This window comes from Marmota monax, unplaced genomic scaffold (assembly GCF_021218885.2).
Source record: "Marmota monax isolate L192 unplaced genomic scaffold, Marmota_monax_Labrador192_F-V1.1 WCK01_AAM20220418_F8-fsc00012, whole genome shotgun sequence".
Taxonomy (NCBI): Eukaryota; Metazoa; Chordata; class Mammalia; order Rodentia; family Sciuridae; genus Marmota; species Marmota monax.
The window spans coordinates 29092055-29111236 of NW_026695227.1; the positions used below are offsets into that span (position 1 = coordinate 29092055).

At 45.9% G+C, this 19182-nt stretch overlaps 1 protein-coding gene across 3 annotated transcripts in view; it reads right to left on the minus strand.

Annotated features, from left to right (window-relative positions):
* Vdr (vitamin D receptor) overlaps positions 1 to 19182 on the minus strand; it is a 94098-nt gene that overhangs the window by 48707 nt on the left and 26209 nt on the right. Inside the window, exon 1 of one of the 3 annotated variants that reach the window (XM_046435539.2) lies at positions 10793 to 10927. The exons of 1 other annotated variant lie outside the window; for it this stretch is intronic. The gene's annotated coding sequence lies outside the window, so the exon portion shown is untranslated. Of the gene's footprint in view, positions 1 to 10792; positions 10928 to 19182 lie in introns of those variants that run through there. One more of the 3 variants, XM_058576127.1, reaches the window with a different exon arrangement.

Below are 19182 nucleotides of genomic sequence, written 5' to 3' on the forward strand. Positions count from 1 at the left end.
CCCTTCTTTTCCCAGAACTCTCCCTGACCTGAAAAACAACTCTCCAACTCGGTTCTTCAGGAGCCCTGGATTGAAGTTTAACAGACAAAAATAATTCCCTTGAGTGAGCTATTTTCTGCCCAGCATTTGGAATAATAGCTCAGGGTGACAGGCACTGGGGGTAGGCTTGGGAGAAGGCTGGCCACAGGCCACCATCTGCTTAGGGCCCTTCCCATGCTCACTCCCTACTCTCCCTGGAGCCAGGATTTTCAGGGAGGTGGGGACCTTAATCCAGGGCTCAAACACTTAAGTATCTGCTACCACCTGTAGATTCCAGGGTGGGCACTGAGGGTGGCAGGATAGGGAAAGCCTGAGGGGGCCAAGGGTTTTAAGTCTCCATAGTTCCTATTCTCTTATAGAATGGAAAGAAGAGGGGGAAAAAATCCCTGCTACTTTACCACACCTCAAACAAAGCATAACATTTGCCTGTCTATAGATACAAGATTATTGTATCAGCTGAGAAAAATACTTAAAAGGTGTTACAAAAAATGTTACACTCTATAAAAATGTTAGCTATTATGTTACTTTGATTCTCCCTGGGTGTTTAAGAGCAATGGGAGGATAGTATCATATATAAAGTGGAAGCTGTGAAAAAACAACTTGAAGAATTCTATGGATCATGATCCTCTCCGCCAGTCTGAGGTCCTCATTGCCTAGGCGAGCCAAGTGCAGCGCGGGGGCTGGGGTGCAGTTTGGTGGTGGAGGGCTTTCCCAGCACTCCTGAGGCCCTGGCTTCCATCCCCAGCACCATGTGGGGCAGGAGGTGGACAGAGGGCAAGAAGGACTTCCCTAGAGTGCAAGTTGTGCACCAAGCACATTCCAAAAACTTCCCTGGGCTGTTGATCTTTTTTTTTTTTTTTTTTTTTTGCTATGCCTAGAGACCCTTTCCCTTTTGATTTCTCTCACATGACCTTCCCTCTAATATCTCTGGGGAAATCCCTGACTGGAAACACCAAGTATTAAAGGAAGAAAGAGGGAGGAAAGGGAAGGAGAAAGGGGTGGGAAGGGATTGGGGTTGTAAAGAGAAGTCATTCAGGGGATTTCATTCTGAAAAGTTTCTTGATAACTCACCAGAGAGAAACCCTCTGCATTATAATGTGTGGTGATCATTGATTCCTCTAGTGAGGAATTCTCACTAAAGGGGTTTTCCCTGTTTTGATATAGCATTTACGTAAACAACAACAAAACCATCCAGAGGACACTGTAGAGGCTTGCAAGCTAACCTGGCTGAGATGTGTTCTGTTTACCCCCATCACCAACAGAGATTACAAATACAGATTTCACTTTTGAAAAAAAAAAGTCCTATATATATATTAAAACAAAACAAAACAGATCATGCAACCACAATGGACTGCAGTCCTAGCAGCAAATCCTCTGGCTCAAGACCAGGCTCTTGCCCCCCAGTTCATCTCATCAGGGTTTGTACCTCTCTAGCCTCACTCCCTCTCCCTGGCCTTGGTCCCCTGAACCTGGCCATAGTGACAGAGGTCTGTGGTCAGGAACATGTATTTAAAAGAACAGGCTCTGGAGGAAGCCTGCCTAGTTGGCTCCAATTCCTGATTTCTCCCTGACATTAGCTATGGAACCAGAACCAATTACCTGTGCTCTCTAAGCTTCTGTTTCCTCAAATGTTAAGTAAGAAAAATAATAGCACTTACCTTCTTGGTGTGTGAGGATTCAACAAGATAATGCATATCAAATGCTCAGCACAGCACCTGGCACATAGTACCTGCTCAGTAAATGTTATACTTGTTATTGTGCACAATTGGTACAAACACTGGAAAGAATCCATCTGAGCTCAGCCCAGCTGTGCGAGATGATCTAACCTCACAGAGCAATTTCCCTTCAATCTTCCTTTCTAGCTCAGGGGATGGATCCCAGTCTACGTACAAACACATCTTCATCCATAAACATCTTTTGAGCACATTCGTAAGGTATTGTGAAGTGACGGGATGGGATTCAGATCTGTTCTCAGGGGCTCACAGTAGAGTGGGAACAATGAACAGTTGAACACACAGTCAAAAATTGTCAAGTGGAGCGAAGTACTACTCTCTCCATGCCAGCCCTGCCCAGAATGTCAAGCAGTTGGCATTCCAGGAGGACCCAGGGTGAGTGACTTCTCTTTCTAGCCTCCAAACCTTCCAGGGCTTCACCAAGAGACAACCAATGGCAAAGTAGCTCTGCTTCGCCTCCGGTTTCCCAGGCTGCACACTGGATTTCAACAAAGTCGGTCAGATCTCGAATGGAGTTCGTGACAATGGAATTTTACCTGAGGCTGCCCATCCTCCATTTCTTAACATCATGGCACCCAAGATGTGGGTGTGCTTGCCAAATAGGCTGGGCAGAGGTAACTTCCCACCCCTGGCAGAAGCCCGGAAATTCAGAGCCATTTGGAACAAAGAACTCTGCCCTAAAGGTGTTTTCCAGTATCTCGTGGCCAGCTTGGAACTGCCCTGTTCACCCTGCACAGCCACCACATGCTGCCTTCTTTTCAGCCTTCCTCAGACAAGGAGGGAAGGGCAAAGGCTGAGCTGTTGATCGGGATACTACAGGCAAAGACAGGGGACAAGTGAAGAAGGGAGCCATCCACACTGGACTTAGAAAAACCTGAATTGAAGTTCTGGTTCTGACTTAGTACCTCAATGACTTTGGGCATGCAATTTAGCCTCTTTTGGGGGGGGCGGGGGGTGGGGTGGTACTAGAGATTGAACCCATGGGGACTCAAACAATGAACCACATCCCCAGCCCTTGTTTTGCATTTTATTTAGAGTCAAGAACTTCGGTTTCCTCTTCCTAAAATAGGGATAATATCTACCTCGTAGGATTATTGAGAGGCATAAATTTAAAAATGTATGGAAAACATTTAACACAGTTCCTGGAACATAGTAAGTTATACATAATCATTGGTAATACAACTTTCAGCTATTACATAATACAGTAACCTCATAAGGGTCAAAGGTTGGTGCAGAGAGAAAGAGAGAGAGAGAGAGAGAGACACTGGGTGGAGCAGGGGGTAGAAATGGGGGCAGAAGACTAGGCAGGGCCCTGCCTCTGAACCTGGCATGGGCCTGGTAGCCAAGGTGAGGCTCAGGGCAGAGGCACTTGCCAGCCCCTGGAGCTGACAGGCACAGACTGGCTGGATAATTACAGAGTTGAGAGCTGGGGTGGCCCAAGCAACTGCCCAGCCAGCCACATTCTTTTGTTGCGTGGGTGGCTGAGTGGGTGGGCAGTTAGCTGTTTATGTGACTACCAGGATGCTGGGTATATCTAACACCTCCTTTCCCCAGCACCCCCAGGTAGTATGTTCAACCCAAGGAGGGAGATTCTCTGGAAGGATTCTCCACTTTTCCATGGCACTTCCCTTGTTCCCTCATCTCAACCCTCCAGCTTCTCAGCTGGGACAAGACAGAACACCAGAGAACAAGGCCCTACTCTGAATAGTTGGCTAGTGGATTACCTTCCATCTAGCCCTTAAATGATCAAGAAGCTCTGGGCGGGCAAGTCGTGGTGGCACACACCTATAATCCCCAGAACTTGGGAGGCTGAGGCAGGAGGATAACAAGTTAAATGCCAATCTCAACAATTTAGGGAGACCCTGTCTCAAATATAAAACAATAAGGACTTGGGATGCATCTCAGTGCTAAAGTGCTCCTGGGTTCAGTCACCAACACCACACACATACAAAAGCCCTGGATGGATGGGAATCCCCTCATATATCCAGCTCCATGTACTTTGATTTAGCTAGCACACACGTGGTTCTGATACTTCATGTCCTTTTCTCAAATTGATGCCCAAGGAAAATTTATCTCCCTTCCAATCCACTTGTCAAGAAACAATTCATTAGGTATTAATTGAGTATCTAGTATGAGCTCAGCACTGACACCTGACACTCTTGGCCCAACTGAAGAAGTCACCAAATGTCATGGGATTCCTCATTCACTGCTGATGAAAGCCCAGAGAGGAAGGGCTTCAACTGCACCTGGAGGCACAGAGCTCTCAGAGTCAGGTTGAGGCATGAAGGGGGTTACTTTTGCACAACGTATCAGCCAGACACCAGGTACTGGATCCATGGACAATTCTTTTTTGTGTGTGTGGTTTTGGGGATTGAACCCAGGGCTTTATGCATTCAAGGCAAGCACTCTACCAACTGAGCTATATCCCACCCCTAGACAATTCTATTACAGCTAAAAGGGGCTACAGAAACTCATCTAATACAACTTTTTCATTTTAGAAATGAAGTCTATGGCAAACATGAAAAAGGATGATGGAAAAAATGTGACCTTTCATCCACTACTCAAAGGAGTGCTTTTTGGTATAACTACTGTGGAGAACAGTTTGGCATTGTTTAGTAATGCCAAACACAGAATTCCATGTAAGCCAGCAATTCCATTCCTAGGTATATGCCTTACAGAGATTCTTACATGTGCCTCAGGAGAAAAGCATACCATGTTCCTCACTCACAGTATTGTCACATCATAATAGCCCTTTAACTGGAAATGACCCAAATGTCCATTAAAAAGAGGGAGAACATAGAAGTTGTGGTATTCATACGACAGAATACTACACAGCAGTGCAAATGAATGTGCTGCACCAATGTGCATCATATGAACAAACCTCAGAAATATAACACCGAGATTGGGCATAGGGGTGCCCACCTGTAATCCCAGAAACTCAGGAGGCTGAGGCAGGAGAATTGCAAGTTCAAAGCCAGCCTTGGCAACTTAGTAAGACCCTGTCTCAAAATAAAAAATTAAAGGGGCTGGGGATGTAGTTCGGGGGTAAAGTGCCCCTGGGTTCAATCCCAAGTTCTAGAAAGAAATACAATACTCAGTGAAAGAAGAGCATCACAGAGAGCACAAGTGTGTAAACTTCAAAGCCATGTATAACAAAACAAACATGTTGTTCTGTAAAACATACAGAGATGGTACCTACAAAGAAAAGCCAGGAAATAATTAACCAAAATTCACCTTGGGGTGGGGAAACCAGGAAGGGGGATGCAAATGGGAAGAGAGAAAGGGGCTTTTAAGATATTGTAAATGTTCCATTCCTAACTTAGTGGTGAGTATAGCGCTATATGATATTATACTATAATCCATCTATAAGCATATTATATTCTCTCGTATGTCAGATGTATTTATTTCACAGTTAAAAAAAAAACAATAAACAAAAAGAATTGAAGAACTAAGTCCCAGAGAAGACAAGTAACCTTTCCAAGCTTATCATCTAACAAATGGCAGAAAGAGAAATCAATTTACTGAATCTGAGTTTAGCCAGGTACCAGGACACCATTCCTGAGTCCATGTGGGGCTTCTCACAATGACAGGTTTAGGGGATACTCGATTTAAAAACATTTGCAAGAGCCCCCTGCCCCCTACCATTAAATTCCAAGTATCTTGAGTAGTGCTGACACATAGTAGGACTTCATCCCACATCTGCTGAATAACTGCACATGATTTCAAGGGCCCAGTTTATGCCAAGAAACTGACTTATTTTATCTAATCTTCATAAATCCAACAAGGGAGCTATTATTATCCCCTATTTACAGATAAGGAAACTAAGATTTTGGAGAGATTAAGAAATTTGCCCAAGTTTGCCAGCTAGAAAGTGACAGAGCCAAGACTTGAACCCAAGAGTTGAACTTAGACTCTGTACTTCTCCTGTTCTGCCAGACTGCTGGCACAGCTTCTAGCAGCATTACCTAAAATCTCCCCAAACTACACACTAAAGAGAATGATAGGAGGGGGGAGAGGGGGGAAGAGAGAGAGAGAGAGAGAGAGAGAGAGAGAGAGAGAGAGAAATTATAATACCCCAAAACAACGCTGTGTAGATTAAAAGAGAATAGAGATCAGCACAGGACCTGGCAGGAGGCTGTCATAAGAAGTTAGAGTCCATTTCTCCTTCTAGGAGAACTAGGTTTGGGAGCCCTTTAGGAACAACCAGGAGGGGAGAAAAGGTGGGCAAGTGGAGAATAGCTCCCTATTAATGGGTGGGATGACGGGCTTTTTCCCTGTTGCACTTAGCGCATAGGAGGCTATCAGTAGAGTGCTTTGTTTGAAATGGGAAGAGTTTCACATTTCCCTCCCATGTCATTCAAGTCTTATTTGATTCCTCAACATTAACCTCTCTGTACAATGTTACATCTCTCGGATTCTTTTTTATGCCTCATATTAATCCAAGGACTATGCCTAAGACTGCCAGAGAGACACTCACGTCTAAAGGTGCTGGCAGAGGTAGCCTTCTGAGATGCCACCATCCCCAGAGTAACCTTTGGGCCAACTGAGCTTGCTCTCAGGTCAACTTGTTCAAACTAGTTAGTAAATCTAACTCTGCTGCTCACAAATATTTATTGCAGGCCTGTAATAGGCATGACACGGCACTGAGTGCCCTGTGGCTGTCTTGTGAATGCAGAGGTGGTAGAGTTCTGTGGAGGCTTTGGCAGCCTGCAGACCTGCATGTGAGTCCTGACTCTCCTTCTTACACGTTATGTCACTTTGGCAATTGCTTAACCTCTCCAGCCTCAGTTTCCTCATTTGTAAGGTGAACATAGCAGTGATTCCTGACTCACTGGAACCGCGGCTGATGGGTCTGGGAGGCTGCGCTTGCAATGTTCTTAGCACTGCAATTGCCACCAAATGAGTGCCCAGTAAGCCACTGTTCCTAGAGCTATAACTCTGGCGCCAGCAGGTGGCACACACTGGATATGCCACTAGTAAACCCTTGAGCTTCCTTGGTGCTCCATAGTGTCTGGAATGTCACACCTTGCATAACACTTCAAAGCTTGTCATCAAAAGGCCAGCAAGAGGCAGCAGCTTCCCAGGAACTGGCCTTGGGTCCTGCCCCAACTCCACTTTCCCGCTGGTGCAGCTGTCCACACCCTGTGCAGGACCAGGACTCTCCCCTGTGCAGAATGAGGACTTTGTGTGGCATTTGGTTCTGGGAACACTGCTTAGTCTATTCCTTGGCATGGGACCTGTAGGGCAGGTTTGCAAAGGCATGACACACACTCAGACTCACAGAGCGCCTACTGATTCTGCTTCTCCTTCCTGCCATTTACCCACTAGTCACCCCAGCCCTCCCTCACCAGTCCAAAGTTCTGTCACCTTCCCCTCTCCACAAATTGCTTCCCAGGTGGGATTTCCCAAGAGGACTTCACTTGCCCTTTCGTGTGTTACAATGAGAATGACTTCCTTCCTGCCACAGCACAGGAGTCACTACACAGTCACAGAGGAGACTCGGCTCCCGCCATGCCTTATGCTCTAATCACTCAGAAGCTAGACCTCTGGGGACTCTCCAAAGAGCCTTCCCCGAGCATCTGGACCACAAAGTGCAAGGACTCTGAAGCGAGGGCAGTTTATCTTCCTGTGTCACCACCACAGGATGCTGTTGCTGCCACCAACGCCTAAAGCTTGGGTTGAGCAAGAACTATCTGTCCCCACCCTGGACCATTTCCCCAACAGTCAGGACTCTCAACAGTCCTAACTGGGGAATCAAACTCTAGTGTTCAAGGGGACTGACTCCATCTCCTGCTAAGCAGCTTCTCTCCGGTTTTAGTCTCCATCTTGGTTGTCATTTCCCTGGATCACAATTACAAGTGACTTTCGTTCTTTATCTATACAGACAAGGTTGACTACCCTTTCCTTCCTGGTTGTTTACCCACTGAGAGCTGGACTTTCCTGTGGGGTGGTATGGTCCTCAGAGGTCTGGGAAGCTAGAAGGACAAAATGAAGAGATGGCAGAAGGGGAAAAGAGGGGAGAGGAAGCATGAAGCCCAGTGAGTCTTGGCCCTACTATAATTCCCAGTTCCCCCAGGGGAAGCGGAAGAGGAGTTGGCAGGTCTTCCAGTCCCTGTCTGAGGTAGGGGTGGGGCAGAAAAACCTAAGGTGAGGCCAATCATAAGCCAAGGGTGAAGGGAAGTTACATAGGTGGTGGGTTGGGTCCTGAGAGAAGGTGACTGGGAGCAGTGCTACCTTTGGGAAGAAGACTGGAATTGGCTGATAATCCCAGGGAGCAGACTGGGGTGTTTATTAAAATTAAACTACCCCCATCTTCCCCTCAACATTAAGCCTCCATTGTCCCCTCATCACTGTGTGTGACCTCTGCTGGGTTTGGAATGGCATTTACTAGGATGATTAAAATTTCTTGTTTGCCCTGGACAGTCTTGGTTTATGTGCATTACCCTGGCAAAAATCATGCAGAACATCCCAGTCACTCCCAAAAATATCCTAGTTTGAATGATAAATTATACAACCACTCTAGCATCTTCAGTGGGACACTGACACTAGGGAAAGCGATGATGAAATCAGAGAGGAGCCTAATTAGAAATGAAGCCCTCATGGTTTAGAGCAACAGCCAAGAAGGCTTCAGTCCAGCTGGATCCCTCCAGATCTGGAAAGTAGTGAAGGGAGAGACAGAGGGCTGCTGCCCCTCCTGAGGCTCTGATTGTCTTGGCGGCAGGAGCCTGGTCTGCTGGGATCTGCTTCCTTTCATTCCTCAGATGGCCTGGCACCACGCTGGGCACACAGAGGCTCTTCATCAATCATTTCCTTACTTCTCTCTACCTGCCTTCCAAATGGACCTGCAGCAAAAGCTAATGGAAGCTAGAGCCAAATAAGTTCCTATCCAGAATAAATCTGAATGTTATTCAGGTTCTTCCTGGTCCTACTCTGTAGCCAGGAGAACCCCATTGCTGCATAGACAACAGCAGGTTTCTAGCAGAGGTTCCAGAAGCTGATCTCAACTAGGATGTTCATGGTTTCCTTAGGATATGGGGCAAAGAAGTGAAAAACCAGAACTCTTTCTCATGTCTTGGATAACAACTTGGTCTAGCCCTTCAGGCCTCACCTTCTTTATGTGCTGAGTAGAGGGTAGAGGCCCAGGAGATGGATTGGAGCTTCCTTTACAACTCAGTCCCAAAAGGTATCAGTTCTGAGACCAAAGAGAGGAAGAAGACTGGAGAACCATAAAACCAAATAGCCAAAGCACCCAAAGAGCACCTGGACCTACCACAATGTACAAACAAAGTCTGATGGTCTTGGCTTAAGAAAAGTGAGGGGTCAAGAGAGCTTCCCCACTGTCTTCCTTTCCCTCCTTTCTTACTCTATTTTCAGTCTTGGTAAGGGACCAAGTCATAGCTAATCAGGACCAGCCAAACCCAAAGACATGGGACCCAGCCAGAGCACAGACCATGAATTCCCCAGCTTTTTGCAGTTTGAGTCAGCCCAGCAGCCTTGTTGGCCTCCCTGAATTCCTCTCAAACAGGTCTAGAAAGGCTACTGAGTGGGGGGCCATGGGCTCTGGGGCACCTATTTCTGCTCATGGATCTTCAGCACCCACAACAAAAGCCAGGGAGAAATTTTCACTTTTACTACCTCCTGGTCTGGCTACATGGCAGTCCTGAAACTACTCCAGAGTGACCCACAATTCCCTCCAGCACTCCAATGGCGAGGGGATAGAGGAAGGGCCCCCAATACACAACATTCTCAGTTCATAGCATTGAGGCTCCTGTGTACAGACAACCCATCCCCACCTCAGCAAACCACCCCCAACTCTCTAGACTGGGTTAAAGCATTATTTGCATTTTGTGGTTCCAGAATCCTCCCAATTTCTTCTTCATGCCTACCTCAGTAGCAGAGATGGGCAGCTACAAGACCACAGAGAACAAATGGGATGAGAAGCTGGAAAATTCTGCAGTGCTGGGGTGTACCTCTCAGTTCTAGAGAAGGATAAGAGATGTGGACTTACCACAAAGCCACAATCCCTTCACAGTCAACTCCTTCTAGAATCATCCCATAGCCATCAAATAACCACTGCTGTGTTGGGTGTCTGAACCCCTGCCCACTGCCCAATAGCCATGGGAAGACTGCCTTCCAGCAGGGAGCCACAGCAGAGCTGAACTCTGCCCAGGAGAACTTCTGCAATGCTCAGAAAATGCCTGCCCAACTGCTTGCCTGGGCTCTGGCCCCTCTGGCTGCAGCTGAGCCCAGACAGGAGGCTGACTCACTCACCACAAGGAGGAGGAGGAGGAGGAGGAGGAGGAAGAGAAGGGCCTAGGTACAGAGATTCAAGGTCCCCCTAGCCCAAGCAGACTGTCTTAGCCTCTGGTCCATGGGAGAGGGCACAGCTGTCCGCTGACCCTGGCCACCACACAAAATTCCTTCCTAGATACTTCCTTTGAATTCTCTCCCACCACCAACAAATTCGGGGCCCCTCACTCTCCAAGCAGAAACAGCTCCTCAGGCCCCCACCGGGCTTATATGCTTGCCCTTGTGTTCCTCTGGACATCTATGGATTGGCTCTCCTGAAAAGTTAATCCACTGCACCAGTCAATTACGTCTCAAATAATTGGTGGCTAAAGTCAAGAAAAGAAAAATACTCTACGTAAAAGATCCAACTTCACCATCACAGGTGGCCATACTAGGGCTCTACAGGATAATAAATAAAGCTACACACACTCCACCCCCAGAAGTCCTTAGTACCATCGACAGCCAATCGCACCCTTCCTTATTCTTCCCCTCCATGCCAAGGCGCCCGATGGAGGAAGAAACAAATGGGTCTAGTAACCCAAATGCTAAGCCCTGTCCTAGCTGAGCACTTTCTACGCTGAATTGCCTGAATGAACATCGAGGAGGTGGCTGCCCCCTCGCCAGCTTGGCACAAACTTCAACTTTTTCAAACCTCAGTGCCCCCTCAGTGTCCCAACCTCATGGCACAACAGCCCGGATCTCAGTCGCCAAGTTTTGTTCCTGAGACTTACACTCAAGTGCTTGCACACGGGCACTCAGATCTCCGGACCTCCGAAGCCCCGAGCCAGGATTCAGTCCCTATCCTAGAACCCCCTTCCCCGCAGCTCCCAGGTCCGCACCTGGTCCGGCGGGTGAACACGCAGCCTGGCGCTCCCGACTCCCCTGCTGCCTTTTGACAAGCACGGACTGCCCAGCACCTGGCCCCGCCCCCGGCCCCGCCCCGCCCACTGGTCCCGCCCACAGCCTCTGTCCCCTGTTGCCAAGCGCTCCCTCCGCGCTGCAACCATCTTGACTTGGAATCAACCACTGCACGGCCGCCTTGGAGTCCTTGCCTGGTGAAACCTCTCACGGCTGCCTCGATAGAGTTAGGCATACCCTGCCCCGTGTGGGACGGAGTTTTCAATGATTTCGTATGTGCAGATCCACGCTTCTGCCTGCGATAATAGAGGATGCCTCCCCGCTACCCCTGCTGCCGTGGTTCTACCCAGCCTGCTGCGGACGCCTCAGCCAGGTGCGTCACCCCCACCTAGGCTGACCCGGCCTGGGCCTTGTCCCCCGCAGGTCGCTGGGGGGCGCCTGCCGAACCAGAGCCATTCTCTCCGCGTTCGTGGGGAATCCCGAGCGCCGCTTACAGCGGTGTTACTTCTGCAGAACGCCAGGAACCTCAACCCTATTCCAAGAATTAGGATAAAACAGCACACCCTGTCGAAGTGGAGCCTGGAGTTGCATCATTGCTACCACCGACGTCCCCTTGGCAGCGACAGCCCTAAGCACGTTCCTGGCCCATCGCTAATCTCATTCCCGCGCGCTTAGTCTTAGCTGCTCTGATCCCCTGTCCCCCCTGCCCCCCAGCCCCGCTTCCCACCGTGACGTTGCTGTAAGGGAAGGGAGGAGATAAAAAGGGAAAAAGTGCATTCTGAGTCCAGGATTAGTGGATGATTGTGGAAAATTCACCACATAAATTTTTGGCTAAAAATTAACTTCACTCTGCTTACCAATATAAGCACTCAATGCTAGAAGAGAGGTGAAAAAGACGGGGTCCCCCGCCCCCTTAGAGGGGAACTGTCCAGTAGGAGAATGTTTAAATATATATAGTAATCACAACAAAATCGCAACAGCATGTTCCAGAATAGAGATACCCACAAAGTCATCCAGCAGATGGTGACCTCCTTTAGGTAGGGAAGATATTGCTGTTTGCCTCTTGCAGAGGAGAAAGCCTGCGCTGAGGGAACAAGTGCAATAGGCAAGAAATTGAGGCATAGAAAGGGTGAGTGATTTGCCCTCCATGACCCAGCACTGCAGCAATGCAGCAAAGGACTAGTACCAGAGCCCAGCAAGTTTGCTGGTGCAATGAACCAATTTGGAGACAGCTATTCCAGACTGATAACCAGCCTTTCCCAGATCTCAACAATATGATCCCAAGAAATGGACTGAAGCTAAACAGAAGGAAGTTCAAATGGTGAAGTTGTGAGGTGAAGCTGAAGCAGTTCATTAAGGCACTTTCTCTGGCAAGGCTTAAAAGGAGGCAGGGCGGGAAAGGGAGAGAGATACCCATTGTTTAGCTTGGGAATAGATCATCAGTTCCCCCAAGAAACAGATAGATGGAAGTGTCCCTTTGAAGGTTCTATCTATCTAATGGACAGATTCTCTATTTTAAGAAAAGTAAAGAAATACCTCCCTTGCTCAAAGCATCCTGAGAAAGCTAGCAGTGATTCTCATGGGAAGAAAAGTATAAGAGATATCTCTAACAGCCAACACCTGAGGAAGTCCCATGAGCCTCTGGAAGAGGTTGATCACTCAGAAGTCACTTTTGTGGTGTTTAAAGGGCATAGCATCTTGCAAATAAACCTTAAAAAAAGGTAATGAAAGATGAGTAATAAGAATTCCATAGTTGTTGACTATGAGTCTTTTTTCACAGCTTTTGGTTGAAGCAGTGAAACTAGTATTTAACATGTATAAAACATTTTAGAGTATAAAAGGATTCTTTGGAATATCTTTTCTTTCTTTCTTTTCTTTTCTTTTTTTGGTACTGGAGATGGAATTCTTTACCACTCAGCTATATCCCCAGTCCTTTTACTTGCTAAGTTGCTGAGAGTCTTGCTTAGATATCGAGGCTGCCTTCAAACTTGCAACCCACCTGCTCTCTATCTTTAATCTCGCTGGGATTGAAGGCATGTACCACCACAGCCAGTTGAAATATTTTATTCAGCCTTTATTATAACTTTTTGGGACAGGCAGATTAGAAAATACTCTCCCTATTGTACAACAGATGTGCAGAATTGTCAATATTTTTACAGCTAGGAAATGATAGAGCCACTTGAACACAGGTCTTCTCTCTGAACATCCTTACTGTTCCATGCTGCCTCTCAAAAAATAAAAAATATTCCCATGTACTTTTCACCAGTTGTCTAGCTAAACCAGCCTTCTCCAAGATTATAAGATTATAAATATTGTCACTGTGTTAACATATATCCTATCATAGTCATATCACTATGTCCCTAACCATTTTCTTATCAACCTCCCCATACCTGAATGACTGTCTCTCATCTGTCTCTCCAGACCTGTCCTTTAGATCCTGTATGTTTTTTTTTTTGAATTTTTTAATATTTATTTTTTAGTTTTTTCAGCGGACACAACATCTTTGTTTGTATGTGGTGCTGAGGATCGAACCCCGGGCTGCATGCATGCCAGGCGAGCGCGCTACCGCTTGAGCCACATCCCCAGCCCAGATCCTGTATGTTCCATCAAATCTTCTGCAACATCTCCAGGCCAAAATGACCCATCATTTCTCTAGTCTTTCTATTATGAATTGCTGTATTGCATAGTTTGTCACCTGATAACAAGCCTCTTATATCTACATTGAAAACAAATGGATTTTTTTCACCTCAGCTTTATTCTTATGAGAAAGGTTATTTTGCAAAAATAAAAAAGCAAGAATACATGAGTTGCACTTTTCCCTGTTCAGTTGTAATCACTAATTGTCTCCTGATCCTGCTTCTTTCTAGCCAGGTACCAGAAAGGCTAGTGAGAAAGAGAGTCCCCTTCTCTCAAAGCCTGATGACAGGTGGCATTTCTGCAGTATAGATTTGGGTTGGGGCAGTAGCCCAGTGTTAGAACACTTATTGTATAGTGTTTATGAAACCCCAGGTTCAATCCCCAGCAACTCAAAAACAAACAAAAACCCTGCAGATTTAGTAGCTTAGAATTCCTTTAGTTAGACTGCTATGTAGACCATTTACCAGATCCTCTACAGAAAACATGAATTTTCCCCCTTTCCCCTCTAAAGTTAACATTTCTTGTATTTTCACTTGTCTTTAGGAGGGATAGTGGTGGTTACTAGGGGAATGTTCAGATTGGTTTTGGTCAGTACCTATCTCTAATCAATTGCAACAGGGGATATTTACTAAGTGCTTGCTATGTTTGAGATGCCACACTCCAGTGCTAGAGACTCAAAGATGTGTATCAAAACAAAAGAGCCCTGCCAGGTGCATGCCACCCTTGTGAGGTGAGGCCACCCTTGTGGGCTTTATTCTACAGAATCCAGGGGAAAGCAGAACCTGGCCTCTTAACCTCTCTGACAGGCTCTGGGAGCCTGCAGGTGCCCAGACAGGTGGGGCTGTAGTCAGGGTACAGGGCTGCAGCCTACACTCAGCTGATGGGCTCCTCTTTTCTGTAGCCTGGATACTGCCTTCAAGGCTGATGGACACTCTCTGAACCTCTTGCCATGATGCCAAGACTTTGAATGGATCACCTTGTCCCTTTAAGGTTCACAGGGACCCTGTCTCCATGGACAGAGGGTCTAAGCTGTCCAGAAGCTGCTCACCAGGTAAAAGTGTGCCCTTTGAACTCTCTGTAGAACACTCCCATCTGACTGTTTGCTTTTGCCTTTTTTAGGGCCCCCTTTTCCCCTTAAATATTTTATGGTTATGGGCATGGGAGGACTGAAGAGAAGACTGTCAGTAAACTCAAAGAACATTGGGAGAGACAGACATAGGGACAAGGCTTCTCATTTAGTTCTCTTTATATATATATATATATATATATATATATATATATATATATATATATAAAATATAAATTTTTTAATCTTTATTTTGTTGATTTATTTTTATGTGGTGCTGAGGATCGAACCCAGTGCCTCACATGTGCAAGGCAAGTGCTCTGACACTGAGCCACAACCCCAGCCCCATCATATATATATTTATATAAATATTTATATAAATATATAAATATTTATTTCAGTTTTAGGTGGGCACAATATCTTTATTTTATTTTTATGTGGTGCTGAGGATCTAACCCAGTGCCTCATGCATGCTAGGCGAGCACTCTACCAGAGCCACAACCCTAGCCCATTGTTTTATATTTTTAAAAAATTAAGTCCAGAAAGGTTAGCTAATTTATCTTTCAGGACAAAAAGGATCTGGAACTGTTCTCTCTGTTTATGTTCCAGATGGTGAAAATGAAATGAATAAATGGAAAAAGCTGTAAGCAATGAAGGCAAACCAAACAAAAGGTCTTTCCAGGACAGTGTTTTTTGAAATTTTAACTCAACCCATAGTAACAAATGAGTTTTTATCATAACTTAGTATACTAATGCATATAGATAAAGTTCAAGAAATGAGAGGTTTCCCTACAATGTTTTCTATTTTTCCCCTTCCTCCCCTCTTCCCTCCCTTCTCCTTCCTTCCTTTTTTTCTTCCTCCCCTTCTTTCAGTTTGGGGTCCAGCAAACTGATTTCACAAATCATTCATGGGTTGTGACCCAGAGTTTTAAAAATCCTGCAGTAGGTCATGGGCTATGCTGAACTTATTGTTTGACTAACCAATAGATAGAAGGGTCTATCCAGGCATTCGATTGAATTTCGCCTTTCTGAATGACCTGCACAAGTCCATGTCACCATGGGATTCCCTTAGTTAGAACCTGAAATAAGATCGACAGAAAGGCATTTGAGAGACCAGCATGCTTATAAGGAGCAACCTCAGAACCCTACAGTGGTTCCATGGTGGCTTCAGGCCTTTCAAGGATCCTCCCTCCAAAGTCATACAGTCAGGGCAAGGTCACTGAGGAAGTGACCCAGTGTCACTGTATCCACTCAGTGTTGGCTTTTGTGGCCTTAATTCTGTTGTGATCTTATCAGCCTCTTGCATATTCCAGTTTGTGGAGGTTTTTTCAGCCTTGGGAAGCTTTATGGCATCTCAGAAATCCTGACTTCTCTAGAACTAGAACTTCTTTAGTTCTGGGGAGTCGCATGCCATGCCATGAGAAGTGACAGCCTGCAGACTCAGCTTGCCCTAGAAAGAGTTGGGCACTGCCAGATATTCACTCCAAATCCATCTGGCTCCAGGGCTTCATTCCCAGTAGCCCAGCTCATGTCTCCATCCTTGGGGCTTTTGGCACTAGTCTTTCCCACCTGCTTCCATATCCTAGAGCCCCAGGTTGCCAGACTGCTGGCCCACACACAGTGTGTGCTGGCATGGTAATGCAGAGCCTGGGGGCTGGACGAAGGAAGGTACAGACTCCCACCTGCACCTCCAAGCATTGGCAGCTCAGAGCTCTCCCAGGCTCCCAGGTATTTGCTGGGCTTCTGTCCAAACCCCAGCAGACAGTGATGACTTCTTTCCAAGCCCCAACCCCAACCATTGAGACCAATGGAATAAACTAGAGGCTTGGAGTCCTTTCCCATTTGTGGCTATTTAGGGTTATGGGTTTTGCAACAACCATGATCACTCTTGCAGGAGACAAGAGAACAACATCCCATTACCTTTGGGGAATTCCTGTTTCGCTCCTCTAGGGAAGGGTGTCTTGTGGAAGAGCCTAGTGATAAAGATAAGTGGAGAGGCTCTGTGACATGAGATTAAGCACCTCAGGAACAGGTGAGAGTAGAGTTAGTGTTACATTGCTACTCAAAAGGTCAGTAGGGAAAAGCTACTGACAAAAGAAGCCCTCCCTCTTCAGAGGAAAGTCTCCAGGGAGCATGATTGGGCAATGAGCTCCTTTTCTTCATACCAATAAGCCAAAGCTCTACAAGCCTCATCCTGGGCACGCCTGCTTGTTTCTCCAGAACAGGAAGGACATTCCGTAAGCAGCCCAGGAATGTGTTAAGCATCTCTCCCCTGGGGCCCCAACTCCAGAAAGATGTGGCTGTTGACAGCTCATCTCCTTTGCCTTTGGCCTCTGGCCTGGGACAAACACTACAAAGCATGGCTTCCCCTTTCTGTTGCATTTGCCTCATTGTTCTGTGCCATTAAAAATGTTGCCATTGTTAATATTGTTGTTTCTGGCCTCCATCTCCTCTTGCAATGGGAGTCACCCTGGACTGAAACAGTGGTGTGGTGATGCTTTGTATCATCCACATGTCCTACAGCTGAGAAGTGGTCTCAAAATATTTGTGATGTAAAACCCTATTTTCAAAATGGAAAATTGTCATCTGCATATGTGAATATTATTTTTAAAGTACTATCATTGGCTAATATCTCAAGTCACATTACATTTTCTAGGTGAGAGTTATCATTAACAGTAATAACCATTACTTCTTGGGCTGGGGATGTGGCTCAAGCGGTAGCGCGCTCGCCTGGCATGCGTGCAGCCCGGGTTTGATCCTCAGCACCACATACAAACAAAGATGTTGTGTCCGCCAAAAACTAAAAAATAAATATTAAAAATTCTCTCTCTCTCTCTCTCTCTCTCTCTTTTAAAAAAAAATAACCATTACTTTTAATTTCAAATGACATCCTTGATACTTTTTGGAACATTTTACTGACTTCTCTGACATTACTTCTTTGCATTCAGATACTTCACCCAACATGCTTGACATATGGCCATCTTTGCTGGTGATGCTGGTGTCCCTCTGTTAACTAAAGCTAAAGCTCAAATTTTCAAAGATAAAAAACAAATAAAAAAGGAAGTCACCTCAGGGGTGGTGGTGTACACCTGTAATCCAACTGGCTCCGGAAGCTGAGGCAGGAGGATCACGAGTTCAAAGCCAACCTCAGAAACAGCGGGACACTAAGCAACTCAGTGAGACCTTATCTCTAATAAAATATAAAATAGGGCTGGGGATGTGGCTCAGTGGTTGAGAGCCCTAAGTTCAATCCCTGGTAACAGCCCCCCCTCCTACCCAGCCAAAAAAAAGGAAGTCACAATATTGCCTTCTCTTGCTCAAGAAATCCTATAGCGTATCCCCTCTTGGAGGCCACTGCTCTAGAGAACAGAAAGATTCAGCAAGTTTAGGCAACCCATCCAAGTTTATGGTCAGTGAGCCACCAAGCAGGGACTTAGAGGCTGTCTCCTGCCTTGAAACAGGGGTCTTGCTCTTCTCATTACCCTGCCCTTCCTCTGCCTTCTGGAGAAATGGCAACACTCACCTTAGGGAAGGTAGCTAGAAGGCTGCCTGAGAGCTACCACACTCTATACTCTTCCCCTTTGGAAGTTCTTCCCTGGGAGCTATAGCTCCCATATTTAGAATAGTCTGGTGAGGGGACTTATCTTTAGTCTGGATCTCTATACCCCAAATAGAGTTACCTTTTTTTTTTTTAGACTTTCCTTTGAAATATGAAAAAATTTGGATTAGTGATCTCCATGTGCCTAGTAAGGTCCCTGACACATTTCTACAAGGTTCCAGGGATTGATACTGGAGGGAGAGTGGGGAGGTAAAGCATTTGGGCTTGCACTGTTTCTTAGTGTCTAAGTGACTTGGGGAAAAGTACTTAATCTTTCTGAACCATCTTACTGATGGTTTTGCCATCAGCAGAATGGGGAAAGTAATACTCACAGGGTTGTTGACTTCATAGGGTTGTTAATTATGTGCCAGGCACATAATAAACATTAGATGAATATTAACTTAATAGCTGATATCAGTTCTTTGTAATCATTTTGCAAATTCCCTTAAAATTGTCATAGCCTCTGGAGTCTCAACAGGGTATTTCCCTTTTCTTTGCTCTTTAATTCTTATCTCACTGATTAGGAAGAAAAGGATGATTGAAGGGAGGGAAGAAAGAAAGGAAGTATGAAAGGAAAAAAGAAAAGGAGCACTGAACTTTACTGTGATTAAAAAAAAAATCTGTAGGTCTATCAGCAGTATTGCCATCTATTCTTAAAATGGTGGCACATAACACCATTAAAAGTATATTAAACCCCCAGATACACATAACTAATTTTTTTTTGCCTTTTGCCCAATATATTTTAGATTTGAACTAACTTCTTGAGATCTTGACTGGAAGTGGAAAATTTTGATCCAATGAGAGAAGCAGTAGGCTCCAGACTGTGGGGTTTTGTGGGGTATTGATATTATAAAGCCTTGCTCGATTGCCTCCAAGAGGCCACTTCCTCTTTGAGAGCTGGGAGGAAAGGGAATTTAATCTACCTCACGAGACCAAGAAGAGAATCACCTGGAAAGAATTGC